This window comes from Cervus canadensis, chromosome 17, assembly GCF_019320065.1.
Source record: "Cervus canadensis isolate Bull #8, Minnesota chromosome 17, ASM1932006v1, whole genome shotgun sequence".
Taxonomy (NCBI): Eukaryota; Metazoa; Chordata; class Mammalia; order Artiodactyla; family Cervidae; genus Cervus; species Cervus canadensis.
This window is the reverse complement of record NC_057402.1, coordinates 58,243,948-58,264,005: the sequence shown is the minus strand read 5'-3', so window position 1 is coordinate 58,264,005 and position 20,058 is coordinate 58,243,948.

The window sequence follows — 20,058 nt, the reverse complement described above, 5'->3', positions numbered from 1 at the left end:
CTAAGATCCAACGAATTTTGGCAATTTGATCTCTTATTCCTCTGCCTCTTTGAAACCCAGCTTGTACATCTGGAAGTTCTCAGTTCATGTACTGTTGAAGCCTCACTTGAAGGATTTTGAGCATAATCTTGCTAGCATTTGAAATGAGTGCAATTGTATGGTAGTTTTAATATTCTTTGGCATTGCATTTTTTGGGATTTCAGTGAAAACTGACATTTTCCATTCCTGTGGCCACTGCTGGGTTCCGTAAATTTGCTGATATATTGATTTACTGCAGCACTTTAACAGCATCATCTTTCAAGATTTTAAATAGCTCAACTGGAATTCCATCACCTACACTAACTTTGTAGTAATTTTAAGCCAAAACATAATATATAAAAGGAATTCAGTGGAGAAACACTTTTTCACATAGATGGTGCTCGTTGTATGTTGAACACACACATGCAAAATGAATCTCAATTCATACCTCATACCTTATGCAAAAATCAACCATTTAAATTTAAAATGCTAAACTGTATAACCTTTACAGGAAAATAGGATAAAATTCACTGACTTACGGTTAGGAGATAAGATATTTGATCCGACTCCAGAAGCATGATCTATAAAATAAAAATATCAAAAATATCAACTTTTGGATTTCTAAATTAATAACTTTTTCCTGTGAAAGATAAGATTAAAAAACTGGGAAAGTCAAGCTGCAGAATGAGTGACAATATTTGCAAATCATATATCTGACAAAGAGCTCATATCTAAAATATGCAAAGAACTGTCTAAAATAAATAAAAAAGTTCTAAATAATGGAAAAGTCTGGAACAGACATTTCACGAAAGAGAAGATATGAATAGCATACAAGCACATGACAGATATTCAACATACTTAACAATTAAGGAAACTCAAATTTAAGCCACTGTGAGATATTACTGTACCTACTAAAATGGCTAAATATTTTAAAAAGGAAAACAAAAACAAGTGATGTGGGAATATGCAACAGTACAGCCACTCTTGTAAACGGTTTTGCAGTTTCTTATAAGGTTAAAAATACATTTAACATATGACCTATCAATGTCACCAGGGGGAATATACTCTAGAGAAATGATATAAATTTTCACACAAAAAGCAATACAAAAACATTCACAGCAGCTTTTCCTGTAATGTCCACAAACAGGAAATAACCCAAATGTATTTCACTGGATGAGTGGGAAAACCAGCAATGTTATATCCATGCAATGGAATGCTATTCAGCAATATAAAGGAGTATACTATTGATGCATGCATGCTCTGGATGTATTTCAAAACATTAGCTTGAATGAAAAGAAATCAATCTCAAATATTACATCTCATAGGATTTAATTTACATAACATTCTTGAAATTATAAAAATGCAGTTATGGAGACCAGGTCAGTGGAGGAGAGGGACTAAGGGTAGGAGAAGATGTTAATATTAATATCACAGCACAGCATGCGAAAGATTTTTCAAGAGTGGTGATGGCAAAATTCTGTGTGCTGAATGTGATGGTTGTTTCACAAATCGTAAATGTGACAAAATTTTATAAAATTATATACAACAAATTATGCATATTAAAGAGCTTTCCTGGTGGCTCAGATGGTAAAGAATCTGCCTGCAGTGCAGGAGACCTGGGTTCGATCCCTGGCTCAGGAAGATCCCCTAGAAAAAGAAATGGCAGTCCTCCCCAGTATTCTTGCCTGGAGAATTCCATGGACAGAGGAGCTTGGTGGGCTACAGTTCATGGAGTCACAAAGAGTGACAGGACTGAGTGACTAACACTGTCTTCATGCATATTAAAATGGGTGTAATCCAAAAAATCTGTGTAGTTTTGTTAATGGTATTGTATCAAGGTCAATTTTTTGGCTTTGATAACTGTACTCTAGTTACATAAGATGTTATTACTGGGAACAAAGATGAAGGGGCCAGGACTACTTTATTAACATTATTTTTTAAGATCTCTCAAGACACCTTACAGTTCTGTTTTGCTAAGCAGGTTCCCAGCAAGAACCAACATGTTCCTGGTGTGCTCTTTAATTTCTTAGTAACTTAATTTAAATCCCTAGTAACTAAAAATATACGTTAAACAGGATAGTTTTTCATTTTAAGATTTCAACTGGCAAATAGTCTTTGATTCAACATTTTGAATCTTTGATTTGGCAAAACTGAGATTTCTTGTTTTACTCTTGAAAACTTTGCAACTCCATAGACATGATATTGTGAGTTAACTAATTTTTTGGGTTTCCTCTCTTCATTTATGAACATGTTTATGGATTTTCCCAGGCAGGAGCAACTGAGATGTGTCTTTTTACACATGGCCAGGGCAAAAGTCAGCAGTAAAGGTAATGTTTTAATGTAGTACGCCAAAAATGCATCATTGCGGGAAGGAACATGATACAATAAGAAACATAGGAGAGCAAGGTACATAAATAATTTATGCAAAATGCTTCACAATGTTACTTTTTAAGGCTCAAAATTGAGTTTGGCTAGACTATATTGTTCATGCTAATACCATAGTCTTGTTGTGAAAAAAAAAAGTGTGACTTTAAAGATTATGCTCTCAGTATTAGTCTTGCGCCTCTCTCTGTCTTTTTTTCCCTAAGGATATTTTTGACAGTTTAAAGTTCATAACAAAATTGAGAGTGAGATACAGAGATTTCCCACAAATCCCCTGCCCTACATGTGTACAGCCTCTCCCATCATCCTTATCACTCCCCAGAGTGGTAATTTGCTACAACTGATGAAACTTCATTGAAATTTAGTCATCTGAAATGCAGAGTTTACATTAAGGTTCACTCTTGATATTGCCCATTCAGTGAGTTTGGACAATATAACGACAGGTATCCATCAATATAGTATAATAGAGAGTATTCTCACTGTCTTGGAAATCCTCTATGCTGCACGTATTCAACACTTCCCCCTTTCCCCAACCTCTGGCTTTCTTCTTTTTTTAATTTTACCTTCTCTAAAATGGCATATACTTGGAATCATATAGTATGTAGCTTTTTCAGATTGTCATCTTCCATTTAGATATATGCATTTATACCTCTTCCACATGTTTTTTCTCAAGGTTTGACAGTTCATTTGTTTTTAGTGCTAGATAATATTCCATTGTCTGAAGTAACAGAATTTGTTTATCCATTTACCTACCAATGAAAGGGCATCTTAGTTGCTTCCAAGCTTTGGCAATTATAAATAAAGTTGCTATGCCATCTTTGTTAAGGTGGATGTGTGAACATGAATTTTCAATTCCTTTCTATAGATACCAAGAGGCACGAGGTGATGATATGAGAGTTTCTGATTGTTTTATGTCCTTATGAGCATTTACTGTTGTCAGGATTCCAGACTTGGCCATTCTGTTTGTAGTGGCATCACGATGTTGTCTTAAGTTGCACTTATCTGACTGCATCTCTTAAATTGGTCTTCTGGAGTGATCATATATTGTGTTTTTATCTTTAAGACAAGATGTATAAATGCAAGTGACTATTAAGATAATGGATAAATAATAACTAAATTAATTCTATATTTCAAAAACTGTTCAAAGACTTTTTCATGAGTCATATCATGCCATAAATAGTAAATTTTTCACCTCTGATTAAACATAAAATGATTCTCCCCACTACAAAGCCCTAAGTTCCTGTATTAAACCCACAACAGGCAAGCATGTAAGAGAAGTAAGTGCATGTGATACACATACATGCCATCTGTCAAGAGATGTGAAGGTAATCTCCATTGCCTCCTTCATTTCTTTTTTCAGATGGCAGGAATATGAAGGTTTACATATTAAGGGTGGTGGGGAAACACAGGAGGCTGCAACTATCAGGACACTCTTGAGCTTCCATAATACTTCAGGTTTGCTTACCAGTTTTTGAACTTTTAATTTTTAATTTATGACTCTGCTGGTTCTTCAATGCTTTGTGTAGGCTTTCTCTAGTTGCGACAAGTGGGGGCTACTCTTCATTGTGGTGCACTGGCTTCTCACTGTGGTGGCTTCTCTTGTTGCAGAGCACAGGAAGGCACATGTACTTCAGTAGCTGCAGCACGCAGGGCCAGTAATTGTCAGGCAGGGGCCTATTTTCTCAGCAGCACGTGGAATCTTCCTGGATCAGGAATTGAACCTGTGTCCCATGCTATGACAGTCAGAGTCTTATTCACCTCACCACCACGGACGTCCCATGACTTGAATTTTTGATGCAATAAAAATAAACCTTCATTAAGTCTCTAAGAAACTAGTTTTCTTTTTCCTTTAATAACCAGATTTCTTAAGTTCAGTTAGCTTGCATTACCCTGGGCAGACCTTACACCAGAATCCAACACAAAAGTCTCCCAGAAAGCCGTGGGTGTTGTTCTTCATAAATGGCACTTTCATGCTTTTCCTTTTCTCTATTCTCATTTCTGATTTATTGTTACTCTTTGATCAGCCTACCAATCATATCATTCTCAAGCAAATTTTATCAAAGTACTGTAAAAGGTTATCTAGAAGCAATAGACAGTATTGATATAGCTTCTAAAGGAAAATGAAAGACTTAACATACTCTGATTTGTGAATGAGATGATATTTCTTCAAAATAAAAATATTCCTTGATAATATACAATATTGTAAAGTAATTAGCCTCCAACTAATAAAAATAAATGGAAAAAATATTCCTCATATTATAGCATATAACATAGCTCTACAGGATGATGCGTAATATAGTAAGACATAATATAATGTGGAGAATAAGTTGCTATTATGCAGTAAGATTGCAGAGATGCACACTTTGATCTGGAAGTTAAAATCCTACAAATATATTTTATATACATATAAGAACTTTAGCACAGATAAATGTACAGGGAAGGCATAATCCAAAATTGCTTATTTGGGCAAAAAGTTAAAATATAAATGAAAAAATGGAAAACAAACTAAATTCTGTACATAGCCATAAAAGACTAATGGGATGATTGAGTAAACAAATTATGGCACACCTTTATGAGATTACTATGCAAACATCTGAAGTAAATCAATAATGTTAACAATGTTAATTAATGTAAATTAATAATGTACAGTAAGTGACAACATGACAATGAGAAGAATTAATGCCTACACAGGGGTAAAGAGGATGGTGGTGTAGAGAACAAAGGTGATAGTGTTCTGGTTACATTACTTAATATTCAGTACCTATATAACCTTTTGCCACTTACAGTACCTACTCCATCCCTAGGGTATATGCAGTGGGTATAACACATACCTACATTTTTAATGAGTGACAATGTTCTAATCAAATAAAAGAATGCCAATTTTGACTTGTGGTAATATGAGGACATGGTATATAGAGTGAAAATAAAACAATTATCATTGTGTGCTCTCTACATAAGTTTACATGTGAAAACATACAGATAAATAAATGCATGCATATGTATTTTATAAGCATAAGTCTGAAAAAAAAGAGACATCAAGATATGGATGTTGGTGGTTACAAGTTGCAGGAGTCATAAGGTAGATGAAGGTCCTTCATTATGTAACTTTTGTCCAGGTATAATTTAAACTTTTATCAACAAAAGTTCTTCTTTCAAAAATTAGAAAGTTAACACAGCAAAATAATTATGTATACAGTTATGAATATTCCATATAGGAAAAGTATAGAGCTATCAAGAGTTGAACATTAATACCAGTTTTCCTATCAAGAATTTCATGTTATTGGGTTTTCCCTGCTTCTTCTTTATCTTATTACATGTCATTCTGTAATAATTTTTAGACTACAGAAGACCAAAGAGGTAAATTCTGAGTAATTTACAATGCACAGGAAGGAAAAGAGACCTACTCTTTTGTGTGGTGCACTGTAGAAGTGATTCCTGAAACTGAGATGTAAAAGCTTGAACTAGAATATATCACAGATGGAACAAGGGTGGGGTGTATGTGCAACAAAATTCCCCCACCAAGGATGAACTTGTGTCATTAGCAGTGAAAACGTGGGGTCCTAACCATTGGACCCTCATTAAATTCCTAAAACTCTTAAATTGAATAGGTCCAAAGTGAGATTCAAGGGTAGTGGGTAAGAGGAGTTGTATATGGAAGAGGTTCGAATGGAAAGTCCAAGAGCTATTTTGAAATTAAAACAACAAAATGCAAATTGTTATGTTGTGTATGTTTAGTCACTCAGTTGTGTCCGACTCTTTCTGACTCCATGGCCTGTAACCCACCAGGCTCCCCTGTCCATGGAATTTTCCAGAAAAGAATACTGCACCTTGCTCTCATTTTCTTCTCCAGGGGATCTTCCCACCCCAGGTATCAAACCCCTGTCTCTTGTGTCTCCTTCATTAGCAAGCTGTGCATCATTAAATTATTAAAATTTAAATTTAAAAGGCTGGGAGTAAAATCACAAAAGTTTGAAATTGGAAGCAAAGCAAAATTTGCAATAATCACAGAATTCTTAACATGTGTGACACTAAAATACCAGCCTCCAAGCTTCCCAAAGACCCCACCCCCAACACCCGGAACTATTGGGGTGCATGAAAAAGTTTGCAAAACACTGAAATAAGTAATCAGTATCCAAATCTAAATTTGTGAAGAAATCCTGACTACTTAAACTAAAAGTAAAAACAGAAAGCACTAACATTTAAAAGGAATATCACAAATAACTATTTACCGACTTCATATAAATATAAAAAGCGATGGATGTTAAAAGTGTGCTTTTAAATTTTCCTGAAAAAGCCAGATTCTGTATATGCTGAAAATCAGGTATCAAAATCTAGGGATCCAAACTCCCCAGAAGAAACCACCTGCCCGGTTAACTAGCCATATCTACTAGCGCATATTGTACTCGGGCTCCGCGGAGCAGAAGACCCATGGGAAATTCGCAGCGAGCTCCTAAAGCGTGGACGGACCTGTAGAGGGCCAAGTGACGGATGCCAGCAGCGGACAAAACACTTCACATAGTCTCATCTGACACTACAGAACAGACGCAGTTAGAATTAGCCCTTGCGGGTCGCCATCGTCCGGGACAGTCACGTGACCGCCCCGCTGCGCTCGGCAGGACGGCCTTCCGGATCCATGCTTTTTGGTGGCCGTGCTTTGCAGGGCTCGCTGACAGTGGGCATCCCGGCCGGGAGGGGGCCAGTGTCCAGAGACCCGGAGGGTCCTGTAGTGTTCACTTTGCGCTCCTCATAAGCAAGGGGAGAAATTTCCGCAATGCTCTTTTCCCGGAAGGCCCCCGCTTTAAATTCCCACATCCTCGCTGTTTTTCAGCATAGTAATACAATAAGTGTGTCTGCATGCGTACTCAGTCGCTCAGTTGTGTCCAACTCTTAATGACCCCACCGACTGTAGCCCGCCAGGCTCCATACAACAAGTGTGAAATAGCGTAAAATAAACTCCCTTTACCATTGCTTACAGAACAATGCCCTTCAGGTCGTTTTGTAAAGAAAATTTTACAGCTGATAGGTTCTGTAGCTGCATTCTACAGGCTGACTGAAAAGCTGAATTTAAAATGTTGAGAGAACAGGTAACAAAGTAGCACATGCCTTAAGATATTTAGGCAAATGTACAGAATCAACAAAAGCACAGTAAAAATACTCTAAAAAAAAAACAAAAACAAACAAACAAAAAAACCCAAAAACACTTCCACACTTTTCAGGGTATTCCAGTTCCCATCTTTCACTGAATATATTTTTTATATATAACTTGGCTTAATAAAAATGAACTTTAAATATATATTTGAATTGAAGTATATTTGATTTACAGTGTGGTGTTATTTTCAGACGTAAAGTGATTCACTTATACACATAATTTTCCATTATAGATTATGACAAGGTATTAGTTTGTTGTATTATACATATTATACAACGAACTAATTCCCACATCTTTGTTGTTTATCAGTTATGTGTTGTTCATCTAAAAATGATCTTTTATTTAAAAGCGACAAACTTACAGTGGATAGATAAATATTTTAGCATTCATTAAATAACATTGATTCTTTGGCAATACATATAAATAATCCAAAAGTGTCATAAATGTATTTTTGAAAGAAAGAAAAACAATAGTAAAATGTTTTGCTAATATAGATGTTCACATGAAATCGAAGAATAACCAGAAAAGGTTTACATTTTTCTTTAAAAAATAGTACTAATGTTTATATGTAATATGCTAAGACTACAATTCTTTCTGAAGTTATTTCTCCAGAGGATATTTCTGATCTTGAAAGATGATGCTGTGAAAGTGCTGCACTCAATATGCCAGTAAATTTGGAAAACTCAGCAGTGGTTGAGTTTCACAGGACTGGAAAAGGTCAGTTTTCATTCCAATCCCAAAGAAAGGCAATCCCAAAGAATGCTCAAACTACTGCACAATTGCACTGATCTTACACGCTAGTAAAGTAATGCTCCAAATTCTCCAAGCCAGGCTTCAGCAATATGCGAACTGTGAACTTCCAGATGTTCAAGCTGGTTTTAGAAAAGGCACAGGAACCAGAGATCAAAGTGCCAACATCTGCTGGATCATCAAAAAAGCAAGAGAGTCCCAGGAAAACATCTATTTCTGCTTTATTGACTATGCCAAAGCCTTTGACTCTGTGGATCACAATAAACTGTGGAAAATTCTGAAAGAGATGGGAATAGCAGACCACCTGACCCACCTCTTGAGAAACCTATATGCAGGTCAGGAAGCAACAGTTAGAACTGGATATGGGCCAACAGACTGGCTCCAAATAGGAAAAGGAGTACGTCAAGGCTGTATATTGTCACCCTGCTTACTTAACTTATATGCAGAGTATATCATGAGAAACACTGGGCTGGAAGAAGCACAAGCTGGAATCAAGCTTGCTGGGAGAAATATCAAAACCTCAGATATTCAGATGACACCACCATTAAGGCAGAAAGTGAAGAGGAACTAAAAAGCCTCTTGGTGAAAGAGGAGAGTGAAAAAGTTGGCTTAAAGCTCAACATTCAGAAAACTAAGATCATGGCATTTGGACCCATCACTTCATGGCAAATAGATGGGGAAACAGTGGAAGCAGTGTCAGACTTCATTTTTTGGGCTCCAAAATCACTGCAGATGGTGATTGCAGCCATGAAATTAAAAGACATTTACTCCTTGGAAGGAAAGTTACGAGCAACCTGGATAGCATATTAAAAAGCAGAGACATTACTTTGCCCACAAAGGTTCATCTAGACAAGGCTATGATTTTTCCAGTGGTCATGTATGGATGTGAGAGTTGGATGGTGAAGAAAGGTGAATGCCAAAAAATTGATGCTTTTGAACTGTGCTGTTGGAGAAGACTCTTGAGAGTCCCTTGGACTGCAAGGAGATCCAACCAGTCCATCCTAAAGGAGATCAGTCCTGGGTGTTCATTGGAAGGACTGATGCTGAAGCTGAAACTCCAGGACTTTGGCCACCTCATGTGAAGAGTTGAGTCATTGGAAAGACCCTTATGTTGGGAGGGATTGAGGGAAGGAGGAGAAGGGGACGACAGAGGATGAGGTGGCTGGATGGCATCACCAACTTGATGGACGTGAATTTGAGTAAACTCTGGGAGTTGGTGATGGACAAGGGGGCCTGACGTGCTGCGATTCATGGGGTTGCAAAGAGTCGGACATGACTGAGAGACTGAACTCTACTGAACTGAGGGTAGTAGTCAGTGTAATACTCAGAGCACAGATTGGCCTAAATAAGAGGAAACAAAAACAACTTTAAACATGTAATAAGTAATATAAACAGGTTGTTTTTAGAAGAGAAGACAAATAAGTTAAATAAAACAGTACAAAATGGTATCTTCCTGCAAAACTAAAGTAACCTAACAATAGGAGCCATGTTAACTTGATTGGAGAAAAAAATGAAGTATTAATATTCACCTTTGAGAACTGCTTATTTGGTATTTACACATCTTAAGACAGCTTATTGACCTGTTTCTTCTGTTAATACATTTACTGAAAGTGTGAAATTTATTGGGGCATAGACAAATTAAGTATGGATAGAGATAGATAGGGCTTCTCTGATGACTCAGTGGTAAATAATCCACTGGTTTGGGAAGATCCCCTGGAGAAGGAAATGGCAACCCACTCCAGTATTCTTGCCTGATAAATCCCATGGACAGAGGAGCCTGGCAATTTACAGTCCTTTGGGTCACAAAAGAGTTGGACAGGACTTAGCAGCTAAAGAACAAGAAGATATAGATAAAGAATATAATATGTTATAAATTTTCCCGCAATCTGAATATGTACACAAGTTTAAAATGTAGTATGGAATGAAATAGAAAAATACTGTGTATAATTAATTTTTTTTTAACTTGTAAGCATCTGTAATTTTTATATGTTTATGTTGACCATCTATTCTACAATTTAGAAGGTATTCTACTATTCTCTTCATTGAAGTCCTTACCAGTAGTTCCTCGGCCTCTGCTCTTTCCAGGACTCTGATCTCTCTATTCAGAATAATCATTAACATCTTCAGCCGCTGCTGGGAGCCTGGGTTCTTAGCAATTTAATTTTATCCTGTTCTCCGTACTTCCATTTCTGGATGACAGATGGCGCTACAACTTGGATCGCTGATAATCGCTAACACTGACACCCCACACATGAATGAGTTGAATTTTTAAGAGGACAATGGAGTTGTTCTTGGGGCTAACAGATTTCCTTTGAGGATGGGATACTGATGTAAATTTTCAGTTAGATTTCAAGCGTTTTAGCAAAAGAATAGTATAGGGCAATCTCTATGTGTTGAGAAAAGTTCACAAAATAAAGTGTCCAAAGAGTTGTTCTCCTTATAATCCATTTTCCCCCCCGCCTGGGCTCACCAGTTCTCGAGAACTCCAAAGACCCAAGAACATAAATAAAGAGTGAGTCTCGGGGAAAAAGTTTTTGTGGCACATCTTGGCCAAAATTTTCAGAAAAATGTCATACAAAGAATTAGAAAATGTACTAGAAAATTGTGAGTAGTAATAAGACAAAAACAGAAAGGATATATTTTAAAGTAAAGACTTGAAATGAGATGATCAATGATTAATGAAAAAAAAATTGGACTCTGAGAAAATATCCTTAGCCTCACAATTTTTAAACTATGAAAAAATCTTGCATAAGCTACTTAATTTTAGAATCTTCACAGGGTTATGGGCTTATAGAAGCCTCAGCCTCGTGATTGTACTAATGCATTTCTCATTCTGGATGACCCACAAGAGCTGGTGAAAAAGAATGTTAAAAAAACATAAAGCTGAGTCTGACCTATGTATATATGAAAAATTAATGCATTATAAATAGGATATTTCAAATCAAAGAAGCAAGAACTAAAGAGTCTATTTTTGAAGCAAAATAATGTTGGAGTAAGGAAATGCTTGGGAAAAAAATGGGAACATATCAAAGGGTACAGAAGTCAGCTTGAATGAGGTAGATATGTAAAAACATGTGCATCAAAATAAATAAAGCAGTATTCAATTATATCCCTTAACATAACACAAAAAGCCATGAGTCCAATGCCTTTCAGTGTGGCTAAAAATAATAAAAATCCATGAGTCCAGACTTATATACATAAATAACTTAATAAATTAACACATGAATAAATAAGACACATATTTCATATGAAATAACCCTGAATCATTTATATAGATATCTGCCCTCCCCCACAAGTCAATAGAACATACATCCTCACTTCTGAAGTGTAGGCAGCTCATAGTGACATACTTCAAAAAGTGAAATGTAGAAGGGAGGAAAAGGAATAACTTGACTGTGGAAAAAGTTGACAAACATTACCTCAGGTGTTCAAGTGCTAAGTCAGATTGATAGAATGATGATAGAATTGATGCAATAGAAATGATGCTTGTGCTCTGTGATTCTTCTCCCCCAAACCTAAAGACGTGCGTAATCATGAGAAAAACGTCAAATAAAGCACATTTGAAGGACACCGCACAAAATACTTGCCTGGTATTCCTCAAAAGTGTGAAAATCATTAAAAACAAGGACATGTTGAGAAAGTTTCACAGTCTAGAGGAGCCTAAGGGGACTTGGTAAATAATGTGGTAATGTGGTTTCATGGGAAAGATAACACACATTAAGTAAATATTAAGGACTGAGTATAGTGTGACTTTTAATTAATAATAATATCTCAATATTGGTATATAAATTATAATAAACACACTTATGCAAAATGTTAAATATAGGGGAACTGGATGTCAGACTCTCTGTAGGAGCCCAGAATAAGAATTGAGGCGCTCTCTGTACTATCTTCACAGTTTTTCTGTAAACTTAGAACTGTTTTTTAAAAGAAATAAAGGTAATAATGGATTTGAACCCAATGAGTAAAAGGAGAATCCATGAATCCATACTGATAAAAACTGAATGACTGATTGAGGGTGAAAAGAAAACTTCCTGACATTAGGATATTAACTAATAGCTCAAGAAGGAATGATAAGAAGGAATTAGAAAATCATCAATTTGTGTTAAAACAGTGAGTAAAAGTATGATTAGGAACAGACTGTTTACACTGTCTCATAGCTTTTGATTAATTAAAAAGATCAATTGCTGATCATGGAGAAACCAAACTATCCATTTGAACCATAGTAATCAAAGTTGTCATCAACAATATTGGTAAGTACCAACATTATATATCTCCTGAAATAAAGCTTTGAGAAGGACCCAACATCCATTCAGTAACATCCTTGCTAAAAACACAGAATATATATTAACCACAGGGAAACATCAGACAACACAAATTAAATGGTATTTTACAAAACAGTTGATCCCATAGACTTCAAAAGCATAAAAATCAAGATCAAAGAAACATTGAAGAATTACTCTAAAGAAGATGATAACTAAAAACATAAAAATTAAATGTAGATGCTCATTTTGTATATCAACTGTACTTCAATAATAAAAATAGATTGTAGACTGGATAATGGCCTTCAATCAATCTTAAGTTTCCTGAATTGTGGTTATATAAAGAAAGTCAGTGCTGTTGGAAATGCACTCCAAAGTATAACTGTTTGCCTTATCTAACTTATTTTCAAATGGCTTGGAAATAAATTGTGTGTGTCTGTGCATATGTGTGTGGTGCATGGTTATGTCTACATCTGGCCATGTCTATAAAGAGAGTGATGAGAACAATAAATCAAATAATGGCAAAATGTAAACAAACATATGATGCATCTGGTTAATTCACATAGGAGTTCCTTGTCCTATTCTTGCAACTTTCTTTAACTATATAATTATAGCATAAATAAAAAGTTATCAAAATAGCTTGGTATGATTTATTATGTCATCTCTCACAGTTGTTTAAATTAACATAGAATGACTATCTAAAATCAGTTGAGGATCTCTATCAACCAGAAAGAATTATTTGTAGCAAGTGTGATTGACAAAAATTTGGCCTCTAGAATGTATAAAAGTCTTCCAAAATGATGAAGATTAGGCACATCCACCTAATGGGGGAAAATAAGCAATTTCTATCTGACAGGAAATTCACAAAATGAATTACAAAAAAAAAATGATAAGATGCTTAATCTCATGTAGAAAATAGGAAAATTAAAATATACTTTTTTCACCTATTGAAGTGAAAATTTACAAAAAGTTACTTTATATGGTGTGGTCAAAGGAGCAGAGAAACAAGAATTCATTATATTGGTACTGGTAGTGCAAATGTGTGAAGTCTCAATGTTCCACATAATGGCTATGTTTAACCATTTAGAGAAGGAAGGATTAGCTGAAATTCTGGAATAAAAAATAAAAAGGAAAAAAAGGAAAGAAGATTAAATATCCATCTATCTATATAATGAGTACTTTCAATTTCTAATTATTTACATGCATTTTAAGATAGCTTCTGCTCTATAAAATCATAAATTTATGAAAATAATATGCAAGAATATGGAAACAATGCCAACATGGATAATAAAGTTACTATTGTCATTAACTGGTATGGCTGACTAATTCCTGTTACATCTGATGAAATATTTGTGAAATGAAAGACTACTCCAAATAGAATGCTATAATATGTTCTCAGGATATATTAGAATATATTAGTAAGCAAGCGCTGATTTTCAACCCAATGGGATAAATAATTAAAAAAATTTTTTTCTTTGCTTCAGTATACCTATTTTAAAAAAATGCTTTGAAGGGTCATCATATTATTTGTGGTTTCCCACTCTAAATATAGATATCTACCTCAGGTTCTTGATGTTGACGCTTACAGCTGGACATATCCATCTACAAATTGCATCGCCAGAATTCTGACCAGGACAGGAATAGAGCCTGGTGTTTTTTTAAAGCCATATAAATTCACTGGAGACTATCATGTACCCTCTAATTGCCATGAATCATAGATAGATGCTGTGTTTATTTTCCATGTGGTCAGTAATATTCAGAGTGATTTTGAGTTAGAAAATTTAAAATTATCTGTCCTACATAAGGAAGACTAGAAAAATGAGCAATAATGGGTCTTTTTATAGACCTTAACAATTCATATCTGAGTCTTCATCCTACCCTGGGTGGATTTTCCTCCTCATTCCATCAAAATAAATGTTTCAAGGTTGTGGTACTTCATGCTGTCAAATCTGGTGGACCCTTCCCACTGTTCATCTTATCCAACCACTCATCAGATTGAAGGATTCATGAGCTGTCTCTTTTCTAAATATCTTCCTCTCTGTTTCTGGGCTTCCATTTTCCTTCTTGTCCATTGAACCCTCTGACTGGTCTAACTCAGTCACATTTATTGGCTCCCTCTCCTGTGTTTCTCACTCCCAAATGTTGAAGTACTTAAGCCATGGTGGTAACACCTCCATATTGTCGACTTTCTCATGTGAAAAAAGGCTACAATAAGTTCCAATCCCTGCATCCAAATCATTGGGTAGCCCCTGGCCATACTGAATCTGGGTTGGGCTATATGTACTGCTTTTGCCAACAGGATAACTGCAAATGTGAAACAGCCAGATATGCAGAAAAAGTATTTGCACACAGGTCTGCCCTTCTCTTACATTCATAAATATCCCATAACTATGAGGAAGGCTGATAAATGCTGAAAGACATATCACTAAATCATAACTGTCACCTAACCTGCCACCAAGTCAACCTTTACATATGTAAGTGAGGCCATCCTAGAACATCCAGCCTCAGCTGAGTTGACTCAGATCAGAACCATGAAGCTCTCTTTCTCTCTCTCTCTACACACACACACACACACACACACTCATTAGAAATAATAAATATTATTGTTTAAAGCCTCAAATTTGGGGGATATTTTGATACACACTAAAGTTAACTGATACATAAATAGGTATTTAGAAGTGTGGGATGCTATAAACTAAAATATAAGGCATCTGGCCAAAAAGCCAAACAACCTGATTAAAAGATAGATAAGCTGAAGGACATTTTTCCAAAAAAGATATAAAGGTAGCCAATAGACAAATGAAAAGATGTTAAACCTCACTAATTATTAGGTAACTGCAAACCAAAACTACTAAGAGATATCACCTCTCACCTGGCTATTGTCAAAAATGCAAGAAAGTACTGCAGATGATGTAGAGAAAAGAGAACATAAAAAAATAAAAGTGTGATAAAAAAAAAGAAATTAAAAAAAAAAAAAGCAATTGGGTTAAAAAAAAATTGGGTTAAGACTATGTGGCACACTAGATACTCCAACCAACCTTCCCACTGAAAAAAAAAAAAAAAAAAAGAGAACATGTGCAATGTTGGTGGAAATGTAAATTGATACAGCCAAAAAGTTCAGAATAGAGCTATCATATGAATCAGTTATTCTACTTCTGAATGGAAATTCAAGAGTATGAAAACAGTAATTTGAAAAGACATACACCCCCCCAAGAACACATATGCTGCATTCATCACAGCATCATTTATAGCCAAGATGTGCAAATATGGAAACAACCTAAGTACTCAAGAAGTGATTAATGAATAAAGATGTGATAGATGTGATGTATGCATATATATATATATATGTATATATATAATATGCAGTGGAATACTACTAGTCATAAAAAGATGAAATCTTGCCATATATGACAATATGGATGGATCCTTAGGGTATCATGTTACATGAATTGCCAGATGGATAAAGATAAATATGATAATATTTCATTCATGTAATACAAACCAAACAAACAAAAAACCCACAAAATAAATGAAGAAACCCAAGATGAATGGGAGAGGAAAACACCACCTCAGAAACCCAGAGGGTACTTGGACTCACTGTCCTGTCTGTTCACCAGAGAGTGGATCGCATATTATGGAGAAAGACTCTAATGTGTGGAGGTGAGAACCTCAGGGAAGAGTGCGGTCAGATTGAAGGCCCATGTAAGCAAGGAGCATGTCTTTATCATGATGATCTTTTGTATTGACGTGTGCCCTGATGCACAAACAAAAGGCTGTCTCAAAATCATGCTAACATGAGGGCACATGAATGGAAACACAACAAAGGAGCACAACGGCACAAACAAAACCCCCGATACTTTGGAAGACCCCTCTGAGCACATAGGACCACTGCATTGCTTCTCATCTACAGATACCCATTGGCAACAACTTACATACAGATAAATCTGAACAAAGGAGTTCCCAAGACAACACAAGTAACTGTTTTCTTCTCTGGGGGAGAAAAGCCTCTAGTTCTCATTCTTGCCTACCTGCAAGAAGAGTATAAAAAAGCTTTGAGGTCCAGTTTGAGAAATACGACTTTTCACATCACTGCTTTCACACAAATTCAGTGCGTAAAAAGTTTTTATAGCCCCTCAACCTCATAACTCAACCCTTGTCACATCATTGCTTATTTCCATCTTTAACCATAGATACCCCTCCACCCAACCATAAAGTTTGGACAAGCAATTGGTGGGAAAATTCAGACAAAAATGCGTGATTCTGAATTTAAGCCCACTTCTTAGCTTAATGACCAGAAAATGGGTTTTCGCCATTAGTAGTTTGTTGGGAGAAATTAGTAGTCTGTCACCAACCTGGGTAGCATATTTAAAAACAGAGACATTATTTTGCCAACAAAGGCCCGTCTAGTCAAGTCTATTGTTTTTCCAGCAGTCATGTATGGATGTGATAGTTGGACGGTGAAGAAAGCTGCACTGAAGAATTGATGCTTTTGAACTGTGGTGTTAGAGAAGACTCTTGAGAATCCCTTGGACTGCAAGGAGATCCAACCAGTCCATCCTAAAGGAGATCAGTCCTGGGTGTTCATTGGAAGGACTGATGTTGAAGCTGAAACTCCAATACTTTGTGAAGTGTTGACTCATTGGAAAAGTCCCTAATGCTGGGAAGGATTGGGGGCAGGAGGGGAAGGGAACGGCAGAGGATGAGATGGCTGGATGGTATCACCGACTCAATGGGCATGGGTTTGGGTAGACTTTGTGAGTTGGTGATGGACAGGGGGGCCTGGCGTGCTGCAGTTTATCGGGTCGCAAAGTGTCAGACACGACTGAGCAACTGAAACTGAACTGAACTGAAGAGACCTTAAAAAAATAAACATCATTCCTCCTTAAAAGCTTCCCCCTCAAATTCTCACTTATGACACAGCCACAAAGGACACAGGGCTCAGTGATGGGGCCATACTGCACACATTACCCAGGCATCAGAAAGACCCATTGTTGTTCAAGTTTTGTTAGCCTCTCCCATCTCTCCTTCCCTTTTCATTCCAGAATCAGCAGACAACAGTTTCATTCCAGCAGGCAGGGAATGGGGTCTTTTCCAGGTTAGATTCTGGAAACCAGTTTTAGATGCAATTAAAAGTTCCTGATTATCCTTGGGCTGTTTCCATGACAAGCTCACAGCACTCTGACCCAAATTTTACCTTAGGGCATGTATTAAAGTCAGGAGGAGGCCTTTTAAAATATCTGTGTACCCACTCCTGCAGTTTCAGCTTGATCCGACTGAGGTGCCCTGAGAATCTGGGTTTCTAACAAGTTTGCAGCAATTGAGGTGCTGTTCTGCAGAACACACTTTGGGGATTGCCATGCAATCTGCAATGGCCAAAGTGAGAGTTTGGCTCATAGGAAGTGGGGCTCAGATGTTGAGGTGAAAAGTACTTGGACCTCATTCCCCCCAGTTTGTCAATCTGCCTAAATTGCTTTCATGCAGCTGCTCTCTTTCCAAAATTAAGGTTCGTTATCTTACTCTAGTCCTGCTCTAGCGACCCATACAGGTAATCTCCCAGTCCCAACACCGCAATTATAGGTTGTCAGAGAACAGAAAGGCATAGCGCTTGCACAGTTCAGCTGCGGTCTACTGATGCAGTACAATGTCACAAAACGAACACTTGGGGGCTGTGAGATCCGGCAGAGGGGAGGAGCAGAAAGAGAGAATGACGACCAACAATCCCTCACAATCCCCCCGCCCAGCTCTCGAGCTTTCTGGAAAGTGCCAAACTTGCGCAGCCGCACAGCAGGCTCCGCAATGCTGTTAAGAACAGTGCGCAAGCGCCAGGCAGCCCCCTCCCCATGGAAACCGTCCCTGCAGTGCATCAAGAGTGCGCATGCGCCCGAAACCCCCTTCCTGTAAGCCCCTGACCCCTGCAGTGCAGTGAAAAGAGTGCGCAGGCGCTAGGAGGACCCCTCCCTCACAGGACTGCTAGCTGGTCTCCACCCATCCCTTCCCACCTCCCCTTCAGGTGATTGACACTAGATGTTGCCTAAGAGATGAATGGTCGCAGAATGGTGGTCCTAGGAGACCGGTTCCAAATACAGATGCGCCACAAACGGTATATGTTACTGCAACATAACCCAAACACCTGACCCTGTCCGTGAACGGACAGAGTTTAGAATGGAGAAGCGAGCTAATAGTGGGTTGAGGTTAGATTAACGAAACCAGAGTGCTCTGAGATTGCAGTCATTCTGACTTCAGTTCAGTTCATTCTGGCTTCTTCAAAATTCTTCACCTTTGCACCTTTCAGACGGCCTGTTAGGAGCCTTCTTACTTCATCTTCATAAGTCATCATCGTTGTCAGTATTTTTAACCTCTACACACCTACATCAGTGAGGCCCAGAGCTTCTAAATTCCACTGTGTCACAGTGGTACAGGAAGCCAGGATAGTAGCAGAAAATAGGACCTGGCTACTCTGTGGTCCTGTTGAGGAGAGAGGAGTCAGTTTGGAACCAGACATCCGGACCAGGCAAAGGAGCGGTAAAGGGAACCCCTCACCCCATGTCTGCCCTCCACTTTTCACCTTGCCCTTTGTTTTCAGGTTAAGAACCACATTTCCCCAATAGGCTCATGTTTAAACATTCTGGTTTCATACTGGCCACATTATAGACCATCAGCATCCTGCCAGAGTCCCAGCTAAATAAGATTTCTTTGGGTGGCAGAGGTCTGGGCTAGCACAGCAAAGTGGTTTCTTACACTCGTTCAACTACTTCTAACGCATGGTGATTTTTCTGACTAATTTCAGAAACCCTCCGAAGATGACCCCTTCAGGGCCAGGGTCTCACATAACCTCCTGTTATATCTGACACAACAGCAGGAGGACAGAACATGACGTGTAGGTGAAACCTGGATAGAATCCATTAATCTCTCACTTAGGTGACTGTCATAGTCTTTGAACTTGTTTTCCTGTTTCTCTTCTTGTCCCTTGCCTCGCCAATAGTACTGCACATAGTACTGCAGAATGAGTCAGACTGTGGCTCACGTCTGTTCAAACCCCTGCAATGGTTGTTTACAGCAGTGTTTGGAACCCGAGTCCTCGGCATGAGCTGAACTATGTGAATGGCTGTTATGTCTCCTTGCCTTTGGCTGCACATCGGTCGCACTGCCCCCCTTGCCATTCCACTGACAAATGAGCTCCCCTGTAGGGCCTTTGCTCTCTGACTTGAATAACCCCCATTCTGCTCCTGCTCAATTAACTGTTTCCTTTCCTTCCACTCTTCACTTAAAATTAACAGCCTAGTTCTTTCCCAACAACCTTATGCACTTCTGAAAACTGCCCTCCTCAAACAACCCCTCTCTAGTCACCATGATACATTTGTCTTTTTTGCCCACTGTCTTCTCCTTACCCACTAGATAATTTAATATAAATTAGTTATAAATATGTAATGTAAATTATGATTCTAAGCTTATAAAAACAGGGTTTTTTTTTTGTATACTAGAGTATTTCAAGACCCT